Raw genomic sequence first — 14,258 nt, 5'->3', positions numbered from 1 at the left:
GAAGGTGGGGCTTACTATTCACTGAAGGCCAGTGTGAATTCCAACGTGACGCTTTTAGATTTTACAGTGAAAGAGTGCGTGCGTGGTAAGATATAAATAGCTAAACATTTAATATTTGACGACTGTTTTACGATGGATATGTTTTTAACAACCCACAGTAAAATACAGTGATGCAAACTATTCAACTTTTTTATGGAATTTCTCCATTTTGAATTGAAAATATGCTATCATTTAAACTGGATGTGACGAGACAATTTTTTTTTTTTTTTTTTTTTTTTTTTACATTTTTTACATATTAGACACAAACAAGAGTGAATGTGGGCATATTTTTAAATTTAAAAAATTTGGACCCCCCCCCATGTTCAAGGCATGGTTATGGCCTTGATATAATCTAATATAATCTATTATAATATTACAAAAATATTTTAACATCTAAAACAAAATCTTTAGATAGCCATTTTACTGTAGTGAACTTAAAATATTCATACAGGTGTAATTTATCTTAATATGTTAGGATCAAAATTACGCTGAAAAGTTGATCAATTGTAACACATATTACATTTGTGATTGATATCTGCAGGCTCAAGTAATACGTTTGTCACTGTGGTTAACAGAAGGCCTCTGAATGAAATTAGCGCATGGTTTACGGTAAGTAACTGTGACTCTGTTGCATCTCTCAGTGTGGCTTTTGATGACTGATCCAGACCTCTTTTTATTCTAGGAGTCAGCGGTCTTGCCGTCTCCGCTCTGGTGTGACGGCCTGGGGAACCGCCAACGTGGATCTGTCCTCCTTTAATTCACACTCATCTCCCCTGCCTCACGGGTGTGAAATTATAAGCTCCGAGGACTCCCTCATTCACATTTTACAAGAGTCCAGGTTATTAGCCAAACAAGGCGTGCATACACTTTCCCGGAGCCACAGTTTTCACAGTCGAGGATTTGGACCTTTATTCTCGATCACCCCCTGTTTTTTCACCTCTCTACCCTCCTCATTTATGTCCGTCTCTCTCGAAGAGCTCACGGACGAGGTGTTACAACAGCCTGATGTGAAATAGGGTTTGACTTGAGTGAAAAATCATGCCCCCCTCTCTTCTCTTTCTGTCCGTCCTCACTGCTGCTCTCTCCTGCCTTGCACCTTTCATATGCACTTTCATTCAGATCTCTCTCTTTTTTCCAGAACAAGGCAAAATGGTTTTTGCCACGTCCATTTGTTCTCGAAAGAGGAGACAAATTACAAATGTGCTCACGAGCCTTTGTACTTGAAATGCCTTTTTCATAAGCGGAGAGGAAACTGATGAAAAGCATCGAGCACATCAAAGTGGTTTGACGGCGGGGCCGATTGAAAGGTTTAGAAAGTTTCGCCCTATCGCAGGTCGCCCCACTCTTTCTAGTCCGATTTTAGTTACGGGCTCATTTAAATTAAGCTCGCCCGTCAATTAGCATGACTTTTACCCCAGCTCGCTGGACTTCAAGGGCGCACAACTTTCCTAGCGCCGCGTGTTGTGTGAAAGCCTGGCATGCTGTTTCCTTCCTTTTACCAGCAGCTCGTAGGAAATGGTTAATGGCCTGCGTTTGGCAGGATGGGGGGGTGGAGAGGTATTTTACGGGGAGCAAAAAAGGGGGGATGTGTGTGTGTGTTTGAGGGGGTAACAATGAGGAGGGCAGTATAGGTGACAGGTGAGTCAATCAAAATTAAAACATATGCTGCCCTACCCAAGACCAGATGCTCTGTGTTTGAGACAAAGACAGAGTGAGTTTGTGCATTAGTGTGTGTGTGTGTGAGAATAGGACAGAGAGTTTTTGTTTCTCAACTAGCTGCGTGGGGGCTGGTTTTGTGGCAGGGGAGGCGGTATATAGAATTAAAACTCGTAAAAACATTGACTGCAGCCTCTGAATCACATTTCCTTCATGACGGCTGAATGTAGCCTTTATGGCTTGTGTATTGTTTTTCTTCTTTTAGTGCCCATATTGGGTTTGATAAAAAAAAAAAAAAAAAAATGTTTACTAAGTGTAACATTCTTTTTTTATTATCGTAATTTCTGTACACACTGTAAACCCGAATAAGTTGGGCTAACTCAAAAAATTTGAGGTAATTAGTTACATCAATTTTTTTGAGTTATGATGTTCTCAATTTTAAGTAAGCAGAACTATCAAGTTTTGAGTTTGCATGTTAATTGATCCTAACTTGATGTACTGAGTTAGCTAACTCGTACATTTTGATAGCAATTAACATAAAATATTTAGTAAATTAACTTTTTTTTTTTTAGTTCTTGCAAATTAAATGAGTTCACTGTAAACCCTAGCAAGTTGTCAGAACTCAAACAAAGTTGAATGAGAATTCAAGTTAAGAAAGTAAGATTTTTTTTTTTGTACTCATGCATTTTTATTGTTCTTAACTTGAAATATTTGAGTACACTAATTTATACATTTAACTTCAAATTATCAGGTTATCTCAATGTAAATATTTTTGCTAGCTATAACAAACTAATTAAGAAATTGACAACTTGCTAATTTGCTAACATGTTAACAATAGCACTTACTGAATGAGTACAGCAACTTAAAACATGTAACTTACCTGCTCTCAAACCAAACTCGTCACCATGATGGTAACTCTCCAAAACCCCACATTAACAGAAACTCTTCTAGATTAGCATAACACAACATTAATCTCTACTAAATCTCTCTTTTCATTAATCAGTTTCAGTTAAACTTAAGTTAGTCTAAATTAAAAGAAATTAGTTTATACAACTCAAAACAGTGAAACAGTTCGGTTTACTTGAAATATGTCAGTGCTGTGAACTCAAAAGAAAAATAAAGTTCTAAATATGCATAACAGTTCATTTAACTGAACTAATTTGTTTAATTTAAGTTTGTCCTACTCAAACTAATTAAGTATTTTGAGCGTTAGGGTTTACAGTGCACTATAAGATTAAACTTTAAATATAGGTTAAACTAGACGATCTCTCATCAAAAGAATTGAGTATATACAACATATTACTTTTCTGTGATTTCTCTTGATAAAATGTTTTACTACAGTGCTTGTATTGATATTCTATAGCAATTTTGGTTAAATAAGTTTTAAACCTTTTTAGTATTGCATTATTCTGCCCAAACTGCTTAACATGATTCAAACTTTGTGTTATACATCATTTCAGGCTGTGCTGTCTGTTTTTGGTAATCTATTTGCATACTGAATTGTGGTTGGTCACAAACCTAAAACTATAGGTATGCTTTAAGTGGGTGTTGCATTCATATGCACACACACACACACTTTAGGTGAACATTGACTAATAGATGGTATATTTTAAAATTTTGAATTGAATACTGATATTTAAGATGCATCATTGATTAAAACGAAAAAGATCATATCCCTTTGGAAGCTTGTTTCCGCCACAAAATAAAAAAATTAAAAAGGTAATTGCGACTTTTTATCTCACAATTCTGACTTTATTTCCTTTAATTGCATGATATAAACTCGCAATTGCATCTTATAAAGTCAGAATTGAGAGATAAACTCCCAATTCTGAGAAAAAACGTCTTTTTTCCCTCACAATTGGACATTATAACATGCAATTCTGACTTTATATCACGCAGTCCTGACTTTATAACTTGCAATTTGAGTTTATATCTCGCAATTCTGAGAAAAAAGTCAGAATTGTTAGATAAAAAGTCGCAATTACCTTTTTTATTTTTTATTTCATGGCAGAAACAAGCTTCCATATATCCCATATTTGTGTTGATAAAGTAATTTAAAATGCTCAGAGCCTTGTGTTACCTCACCTTTGCATTTATTTTGCTGCTTTGCAAGCACTGCTGTTTCCTAAAGGAAATGCAAATGTAGTTGATAGCAAGCGTAGCATTGTATAGCATGCATGGCATTTTTCATAACACTTGAAGAATACAAACAAACTATATATTTGAAATTGCCCCTTACATGTCTATGTGATACTTATAACTTTTCTCTGTGTGTCTGATTTAAAATGAAGGTAAACACACGTAAGAGAAGTGATGTATGCCAATAAGCTAATTAAATGTTTGAGGGGACCACGAGAAGACGAGTGGAGGGCTGAGCAGCTGAGATGATGAAGAGTGTGAGAGTTAAACTGAAAGAGCTAAAAGAAAGAAAGGAGACAGAGGGGATTAAGCTGTGAGGGAAAGAAAAGGGAGGGAGAGAGAGAGAGAGAGAGAGAGAAAAAGTGTCTATTTGTGTGTGTGTGTGAGAGAGAGATGTGGTGCACACTGGGAGTTAAGGTCCAACACGACGGCTAAGCTCCTCAGGGGGACTTTGGGCAATATCCTGTTAGAGTGGAATGCAAATCTGTGTGATTGTGACCAGGGGCCTGGCACCGCAGTTCACATACGCACGCCTGCCTCCCTTTCTCACTGTCCTCCTTATCCCATCAAAAGCCCTTTTTACCTGTCAGGTTTTTTTTCTCTTGCAAACATTTATAGAAACTGGCATGTTCAGTCCAGGTACCTCCAAAAAAAAAAAAAAAAAACCTGCACCGAGCCACCTGATGTAGCACAGTTTAGTGAGGCCCAAGGGGGGCGCCCGTGGCAAGACTGACCTGAATAGTTTTACAAACAAAAAACTATCGTCAGGATCTTTAGAGCATCTGCAGAAAAAGGGCCATGCCTGGCTCTTAAAGGGATAGTTCACCCAAAAAATGAAAGTTCTGTCATCATTTACTCACCCTCAAGTTGTTCCAAACCTGTATGAGATTCTTTCTTGTGTGGAACATAAAAGAAGGTATTTTGACAAATGGTGAAAACCAAACCGTTGATGGTCCCCATTGACTTCCATAGTATGGCAAAAATTACTATACACTCTAAAAAATTTTGGGTTATTTTTTCTACCCAAGTCCTGGGTTGAGCCTTTTGGGTCATTTTTTTTTTTTGGGTTATTTTCCCAGTGTTTGGGTAGTTTTTGTGTTACCCAGCTCCTGGGTCAGATGTAATAACCCAGTGTTTGGGTAGTTTTTGTGTTACTCAGCTCCTGGGTCATACATAACCCAGTGTTTGGGTGTTACTCAGCTCCTGGGTCATACATAATCCAGTGTTTGGGTGTTACTCAGCTCCTGGGTCATACATAACCCAGTGTTTGGGTGTTACTCAGCTCCTGGGTCATACATAACCCAGTGTTTGGGTGTTACCCAGCTCCTGGGTCATACATAACCCAATGTTTGGGTGTTACCCAGCTCCTGGGTCATACATAACCCAATGTTTGGGTGTTACCCAGCTCCTGGGGCAGACATAACCCAGTGTTTGGGTGTTACTCAGCTCCTGGGGCAGACATAACCCAATGTTTGGGTGTTACCCAGCTCCTGGGTCATACATAACCCAGTGTTTGGGTGTTACCCAGCTCCTGGGTCAGACATAACCCAGTGTTTGGGTGTTACCCAGCTCCTGGGTCATACATAACCCAATGTTTGGGTGTTACCCAGCTCCTGGGTCATACATAACCCAGTGTTTGGGTGTTACCCAGCTCCTGGGTCAGACATAACCCAGTGTTTGGGTGTTACCCAGCTCCTGGGTCATACATAACCCAGTGTTTGGGTGTTACCCAGCTCCTGGTCATACATAACCCAGTGTTTGGGTGTTACCCAGCTCATGGGTCATACATAACCCAGTGTTTGGGTGTTACCTCAGCTCCTGGGTCATACATAACCCAGTGTTTGGGTGTTACCCAGCTCCTGGGTCATACATAACCCAGTGTTTGGGTGTTACCCAGCTCCTGGGTCATACATAACCCAGTGTTTGGGTGTTACCCAGCTCCTGGGTCATACATAACCCAGTGTTTGGGTGTTACCCAGCTCATGGGTCATACATAACCCAGTGTTTGGGTGTTACCCAGCTCCTGGGGCAGACATAACCCAGTGTTTGGGTGTTACTCAGCTCCTGGGTCATACATAACCCAGTGTTTGGGTGTTACCCAGCTCCTGGGTCATACATAACCCAGTGTTTGGGTGTTACCCAGCTCATGGGTCATACATAACCCAGTGTTTGGGTGTTACCCAGCTCCTGGGTCAGACATAACCCAGTGTTTGGGTGTTACTCAGCTCCTGGGGCAGACATAACCCAGTGTTTGGGTAGTTTTAGTGTTACCCAGCTCCTGGGTCAGACATAACCCAATGTTTGGGTGTTACCCAGCTCCTGGGTCATACATAACCCAGTGTTTGGGTGTTACCCAGCTCCTGGGTCAGACATAACCCAGTGTTTGGGTAGTTTTTCTGTTACCCAGCTCCTGGGTCAGACATAACCCAATGTTTGGGTGTTACCCAGCTCCTGGGTCAGACATAACCCAGTGTTTGGGTAGTTTTTCTGTTACCCAGCTCCTGGGTCAGACATAACCCAATGTTTGGGTGTTACCCAGCTCCTGGGTCAGACATAACCCAGTGTTTGGGTAGTTTTTCTGTTACCCAGCTCCTGGGTCAGACATAACCCAATGTTTGGGTGTTACCCAGCTCCTGGGTCAGACATAACCCAATGTTTGGGTGTTACCCAGCTCCTGGGTCAGACATAACCCAGTGTTTGGGTAGTTTTAGTGTTACCCAGCTCCTGGGTCAGACATAACCCAGTGTTTGGGTAGTTTTAGTGTTACCCAGCTCCTGGGGCAGACATAATCCAGTGATGAAAATGCCTGATGCCTTGCATACAATTTTATGATTTTATTAAAAAATATACAGAATATAAATACTTAGGATGTGAAAATATGATCTCAGAATTGTACACTGTTTATTAATGGACAGGTTATGGAGTCAGTCACAGAATGTTTAATTTTTACTTCTAATGTTTGTTAAACGAGCTTAAATGTAGGCAATATGTATTAAAAACACTATAAAATATGCTATACTGTAAAATATGATAGAAAATAAAGGAATTATCATGCAAACCAGTGGTTGTGTGAAGTATTTAAAACCGTTTCGAGGATTTAAATTAATCCATAAACAATAATTCATGTATGAAGTGAAAGAAAAAAAGAAGCTAGTATTATAGTAAAAATGAATCAACCCATTTAACCCTGGGTTAAATAAACAACCCAATTTGCTGGGTAAAATTAACCCAACATGTGTTCTCTCCTATATTTACACAGCCCAAATTGGCTTGTTTTTAACCCAGTGTTTTTTAGAGTGTAGAAAAGTCAATGTAGCCCATCAGCTGTTACCCACATTATTCAAAATATATTCTTTTGTGTTCAGCAGAACAAAGAAATTAATATAGGTTTGAAACAACTTGTGTTAGTGAATGATGAAAAAAAAAAAAGTTCATTTTTAAAAAAAAATTTTTTATACAGTGTATGTGATAAAATTCCAAGTCTTTGGAAGTCATAGATTTGGCTTTATGCGAGGAAGAAGACTGAAATGTACGTTTTTATTGTCTGAAACACTTCCAATCCACTGTGACTTTCAAGCCCTTCAGTCTATGCTTTTATTGCATGGAAAAGAGCAGCATGAACATCCTTCAAAAATGCTTTGGATCAACATGAGTAAAGGCCGTAACGTCTTGAACATTGGGCGGGGACCAATTTTTTTTTATAAAGCATAAAGAAACAGAAGGGTGAAGGAAATTCTAGGTCTAATTCCAGTTGGGAAATAATCATTTTTAACTATTTGCAAATATTATTTGCATTAAAATATGCACACATACTTTTATTTGTATGCCTAATATGTTGAAAACGTAAAATGTTTCTTGTCTTGACAATCAGGAATTAAACGAATCACGTAAATGCATATTTTCAATTCAACACGGCCATTTTTGGGGAACAGTTGTGTAGTTTGCATCACTGGATGTTACTGTCGGTCGTTTAACATTTCTATCACAAAACAATTGACACATATTAAATGTTTTGCTATTTACATCTTACCTCACTCTCTTTCAACGTTCAACTGATGCTTCGCACTGGAACTCACGATCTGCTTTTGAGAACAGTAAACTTTGATTTGATTGGCCATCTCAGTCATTTTGACATTGAAGAACAGTGTTAGACTGCTGAGGCAGACCAGACTAAAAATGGAACTTTAAACTTTTTTGTCATCCTAAAATATAATTTAGGGGGGAATATAAACCAAGAATATAAACTAAGACCACTTGAAGTATATAAACCAACTCAGAAGTTGCTAGTAAATTTCACAAATAATTACAAAGAAACGGCAAGCGACACGTTGAATTTAAAAATAAGACAGAAATGTAAGTTTTTATTCACTGAAACTCTTCCACTTCACTGTGACTTTCAAATTTCATGTGCTACCGCATGTTCAAGACCTTTTATGGTGCTTTTTTTTTTTTTTTTTTGTCATTTTAGACTATGCTTAAACTGCATGGAAAAGAGCAGTGCGAACGTCCTTCAGAAATGCTTTGGACCAGTATGAGGGTAAGTGAAAGATTTTTGGCTGAACTAAAGTCTTATTTTTATTGCATTTCTGTTGTCTTATTTCTCATATTCTGTCATTTTAGTGCAATTAAGGAAAGCTGTTAAAGCTCAGATCTGTTGCGTGGTTTGTGGCTTTTCACTCTGGAGGTGTTTGCTGAGGTCTGTTCCAGACTGGAGTCTGTTTGAGGTAAAGAATAAAAAGCCAAAACACTTTCATCTGTGGTTGATATTGTTCAGTCATCTTAGTCATGCTTTCCTCTCCCACGTCTCTCCATGAGTCACGCCGCTTCTTTTTTAGGTCACCCTCTTATTTAAATGACCACCAGGAAGAAGTGGGAACCTGGTGGTTTACAAACTGACGTTCATGCTGAGGAAACGTTGCTGTTTTTTATTAGAAAATACCAGAGGAACCGTCTGGGACGCTCTTCAGAAGAGTTGAGAGGCTCCGTTTCAAAGGGCCTCTCCGCTGGCAAACTCTGATAGGAACTGATCTCAAGTGCATGTTGGGAAACATGTTTGAGTCTAATGGGTTAATTAGCTCAGAGTGTTGCTCTGTCTGCTGAGATTTAGCCTGCCATTGCAGCCAATGTCTTAACACGACGGTTTAAGGAGGCTGATCTCTGCTTTAAAGGAATATTCTGGGTTAAATACATCAGTTCTGTCAACAGCATCTGAGACGTGCTGTTGATTAACACAGAAAAGAATTTTTACCCGGTCCTCAGTAACACATTTGGAGAACTTAATGGGCAATCACTGCCAAAAAGTTTTTTGCTTAGTATTTTTGTCTTGTTTTCCATTTAAAATATCTAAATATTCTTACATTAAGATACATTTACTTGAGAAGCATGTTTTCTGAAAAAATTGAGTTTGTGCTTAAAACAAGACAAAATATCCATCATTGGGGTAAGAAAAATGAACTTAATTCAAAGGGGAAACAAGATTTTTCTTACCCTACTTGCATATTTTGTCTTGTTTTAAGCATAAACTCACTTAAGTTTGATCAAGACTTAAAATTGCTTCTCAAGTAAATGTATCTGGATTTAAGAATGTTTAGATATTTGTACTGGAAAATAAGACTACTGAGTTAAAAGATGTTTGCACTGGGACATTTAAAAACAAGTATTTTTGTTAAAGCATTTACATGAGTTACACGAATCATACTTTTAGACTACTTTTTCTGTGTGGATGAACTTGCATGTGTTATCGACGTAATTTGTTTAATGTAAACAGTACACTCTAAAAAATGAAGGGTTAAAAATGGACAAACCCAGCGTTTGCTTAAAAACTATTGCTTAAAAATTACTATATTGCTCACTTAAAATGAACCCAAAATAGGTTGGAAATTAACATTTATTAATATGTTTAATAAATAATAATTAAATAATAATAATTTATTAAATTGCTTATTAACAAATGTTCACCTTTTGATTATTACTGTTGCCTCTAGTAATTAATGTGTCTGGTTTTTAATTTCCAACCTATTTTGGGTTCATTTTAAGCCAGACATATAGTCATTTTTAAACAATAGTTGAGTTAAATAAAATTACCCAGAAGATTGGGCAAACATTTAACCCAACCACTGGGTTTGTCCATTTTTAACCCAGCCTTTTTTCGAGTGTACTTTATGGATAGTTGTCAAGTGTTTATATGTGAACACATGCAATGACTTTGAAACACTATAGCAGTTATTACTTGAAACGTTTTAATTTGTTTTTACAAACTGAGAAACGAGTTGAAATCACTTTTTTCGTGAACGACAGCTGCTGCTCATTGAGCTTTATTGCACTTAACGCAGAATATTACTTTTTAATGCACATTAACTCCAGATTAGTAGCAAAATTTCTTTCAACAGGATGTTTTCTTTACTTTTTCCCTCTGTTTTGTATTTGTTTGCTTTTGTTTTGCACTTGTTTTTAAATTAGTGCTTGTCATGCTGCAGTTAATTGGATTGAGCCGCAGAATCCCAGATTTGGAGCTGTACTCCAAACAGAAGCACTCTTCAGTGTTGACTTGGTAATTCGGTCCAGCTCTGTATGGTTTTGTATGGTCTCTGTTGCAAAACAGCAGCAGCACTCCAGGCCCTCAGCCCCTGAAAGGAAGCCCAGGGCCATGCTGGTTAGTGCAAACTCCCCGAGGATCAGAGCAGGAAGAAAACAAGCCGAGAGAACATCCTCTGGTGTGATTGACACGGCGCTGGCTTGTCAGCTCCAGTCTGCTTGTGTCTAAAGAGATGGCTTAGGAAAATCAGTTGAATGAAAACACACCATGTGCAGTGTTTTGTGAGGGACTTTTACAGTGCAGCTTTGTGCAGTGAACACTTTGTGTTTGCTTAGTATTTTTGTCTTGTTTTCCATTGGAAAGCATATTTCATAGGTGAAAATATGCAGACCGAGTAACATTGTTCACATGCGTTTCAAAAGACAAAGTACTATCAAGGACCCAGACTCTTAACCTGAGAATATGGAGATATTATAGAATTATCAATGGAGAGTGAAAAGCTATTGGATTTAGTGCCAACAAGAAAAACCTCTGTTTTATCAGTATTCAGCTTGAGAAAGTTATGCGAAAACTGGGATTTAATATCTTCTAGACAATCTGGGAAAGGAAGAAAGAAGAGTATAATTTGGCTTGGAGGACAAATTGAGCTGGGTGTCATCTGCATAGCAATGAAAACTAATGCCATATTTCCTAAAAATATAACCAAGAGATAGCAAGTAAATGATAAATAAAAGAGGGCCCAAAACAGAGCCTTGAGGAACACCAGTGGTAACAAATGAAGAGTATGATCTGAAATGTTTAATCTCAACAAATCGAGTGCGCCTGGAGAGATAAGTAAGGCCTTAAAAAGTTTTAAATCAGAGCAGAAAGTCTTAAATGCATGAAGTCATAGCATTAAATGTTGCATGCATTACAAAAAATTATATCTATTATAATTAAAATCTATTTTTGTCCTGCTTTCCAATAAAAATATCTAAACATCTTAAATCAAGAAACATTTACATGAGATGCAAATGTAAAATGAAGTCTTGAAAAAAACAGAATGAAGTGTGTTTATGCTTAAAACAAGAACAAATATCTGTCTATGAGTTATGAAAACTTCCCTTTGAATTAAGTCTGACCCCATTGGCAGATATTTGTTCTTGTTTTAGGCGTAAACTCACTTCATTTTGATAAATTTCACAGAAAATAACACATCTAGCATCTCAAGTAAATGCTTCCTGATTTAAAGGGATAGTTCACCCAAAAATGAAAGTTCTGTCATCATTTACTCACCCTCAAGTTGTTCCAAACCTGTATGAGTTTCTTTCTTCTGCTGAACACAAAAGAAGATATTTTGAAGAATGTGACCATTGACTTCCATAGTATTTTATTTCCCTACTATAATGGAAGTCAATGGGGCACGTCAACTGTTTGGTTACCCACGTTCTTCAAAATACCTTCTTTTGTGTTCAGCAGAAGAAATAAATTCATACAGGTTTGGAACAACTTGAGGGTGAGTGAATGATGACAGAACTTTCATTTTTGGGAGAACCATCCCTTTAAGACCCAATTGCACAAGACAAAATACTGAGGACATCCATTTTTAGCACTTTATAAAAGGAATTAAAAAGTAATGGATATCTGTTGGAAGTTTTCAGAGTGTTGGTAATAAAACTCAGACAATTACATTTAGAGAACATATTGACATGTTGTGTTGCCTTCAATTTATTCCTTAAATCTTCTTTACTTGGTCTTTAAAAGGTCTTTAAATTTAGTCTTATATTTACCTTCATAAAACCTGGAGAAACCCTGTACTTGAGAAGCAAAATGACTTAAAATATATCATCAAAATTAAGTGAGTTTGTGCTTAAAACAAGACAAAATCTGTCAGTGGGGTCAGAAAAAGAAACTTAATTCAAAGGAAATTTACCTCACTGGCAGATTTTTTTTCTTGTTTCAAGCATTTTTTTTTTTTTTTTTTTAAACATGGCTTAATATCTAAAGTAATTTTGCTTCTCAAATAAATACATCTTGATTTAAGAATGTTTAGATATTTGTAGTGTAAAACAAGACAAATATACTGAGTAAAAGCATTTTTTTGCAGTGAAACACTGCAAATGCGATGCACTGCGTCGGCCAGCTGCAGTCAGCTTAATCACTTTCTGTTCTACTTCGAAACTCAAGCTGCCGTCACCCTTCCTTCTTCACTTCATCCTACAGTTTCCACACAGTTCAGAGACGCCAACGGACGACGCTCCCTGTGTACATGGGTTGCTTGGCGACCAGCGCACTGGGACCGTGTAGTGCAACACACAGAGGCACAGGATACAGTACGTACAGAAAAACACGCTTAAAGCCCACGTGTGGACAGCAACCTCCAGACGGTTATGAAGATTTCCCACAGACTTAAAAAGTCTACTGGATCTTCAGTGCTGGATTTTAACCATCTGTTTGTAACACGACCACCATGTGTGATGTGATGTTTCAGTCGGCAATATTATAAGTAAATGATTTATGTACATATTGGAATGTGAAGTGATGACTAGCATGAATTAAAGTAAACTATTTAATTATTGCAGATTGTAATTACGTTGATAATAGAGTTAATTTTAAGATTTGGACAATTCATTTCAAAGAACAGATTAAAAAACACAATAAAATGTGGACAATTCATCTATAGCAGTGCTCAAAAGTTCCCAAACTGCAAAAATTTCCTTACTCAGTATTTTTGCCTTGTTTTCCAGCACAAATATCTCAACATTCATAAATCAAGATGCGTTTACTGGAGAAGCAAAATGTATATAAAAATATTTTTTTTTACGAAAAACTGAGTTCATGCGTAAAACAAGAAAAAAAGTCATTGTTACTTAATAAAAATCTTGATATAAGAAAATCTATCTTTATATTTATTTTATTTTTATATTTATATTCTTGATATAAGAAAATATAGACTGGAAAACAAGGCAGAAATACTAAGTAAGATAATTTTTTGCAGTGTAGAAATTAAAGCCTGGCATTTAAAATGAGTGTTTTTGTATTTTGTTAAATATTTTTTTGTAGTTAAATATTTCAGTATATTTGTTTATTATTCTATTACATAAATTAAATGTTGTAAATGTTCATGAATAAGCTGTCAGATGTTTTCTTGCCTTACTGACTACCTTACAGTTGAGTCTCTTATGAATGCTTTTCAGATCAATTTAACTGAATCATTCAAAAGAACCAGCTCAAACGGAGGATTCGTTCGCAAATCTGACATCACTAGTCTGTAGTTTGATCTGTGAAAATGTGTTATGTGTCTGTAAGAAACTCTGGAAACTAAAACAAACTTCTGTGTGCTTGTAGGTTCACACAACCCCTTTGGCTGCGGCATCCCATGGATGGATCAGAGATGTCATCTGGTTGTCTCAATTTGTGTAGTTTGGACTTTGGCCGGCCTCACCCCCTCCAGCTCAAAGGATAAAGCCGGATCAAGAACACATCCCTTCTAGTATCCATGGGCTCGCAGAGGATACAGGGACTTCCTTCCCTCTCGGTGTCCAGTGCAAAAAAAAAAAAAAAGACGATGACGAACTGATAAAGGTGAAAGTTGCACCATCATTTATAAACGTATTAACTAATTATTGCTTTGTTTGTTGTGAAAAGGTTCCTGGGGTAACAGAGTACACTCTTGGAAAAGAATTCAAAATAAAAAAATGAATCAAAACAAAATTAATTAATTAAAACTAAATCCATAAAATGGTCTCAGGATGGTTGAAGAAATTTTGATTGATGGTTCCATGAAGAACCTTTAAAGGATTAGTTCATTTCAGAATTCAAATTTCCTGATAGTTTACTCACCCCCATGTCATCCAAGATGTTTATGTATGTCTTTCTTCAGTCGAAAATAAATTATGGATTTTGAGAG

At 37.1% G+C, this 14,258-nt stretch overlaps 1 long non-coding RNA gene across 2 annotated transcripts in view; it reads left to right on the top strand.

Moving 5' to 3' along the window:
• Positions 1-14,258, top strand: part of LOC127516921 (uncharacterized) — a 25,337-nt gene extending 11,079 nt beyond the window's left edge. Inside the window, exons 2-3 of one of the 2 annotated variants that reach the window (XR_007931133.1) lie at positions 8,303-8,558; positions 13,697-14,258. This is a non-coding gene — a long non-coding RNA (uncharacterized LOC127516921). Of the gene's footprint in view, positions 1-580; positions 649-721; positions 1,537-8,302; positions 8,559-13,696 lie in introns of those variants that run through there. The other variant, XR_007931132.1, reaches the window with a different exon arrangement.

Source organism: Ctenopharyngodon idella, chromosome 8, assembly GCF_019924925.1.
Source record: "Ctenopharyngodon idella isolate HZGC_01 chromosome 8, HZGC01, whole genome shotgun sequence".
Lineage (NCBI taxonomy): Eukaryota > Metazoa > Chordata > Actinopteri > Cypriniformes > Xenocyprididae > Ctenopharyngodon > Ctenopharyngodon idella.
Note: the sequence above shows the minus strand (reverse complement) of the source record. Positions and strands in the feature narration are given on the sequence as shown.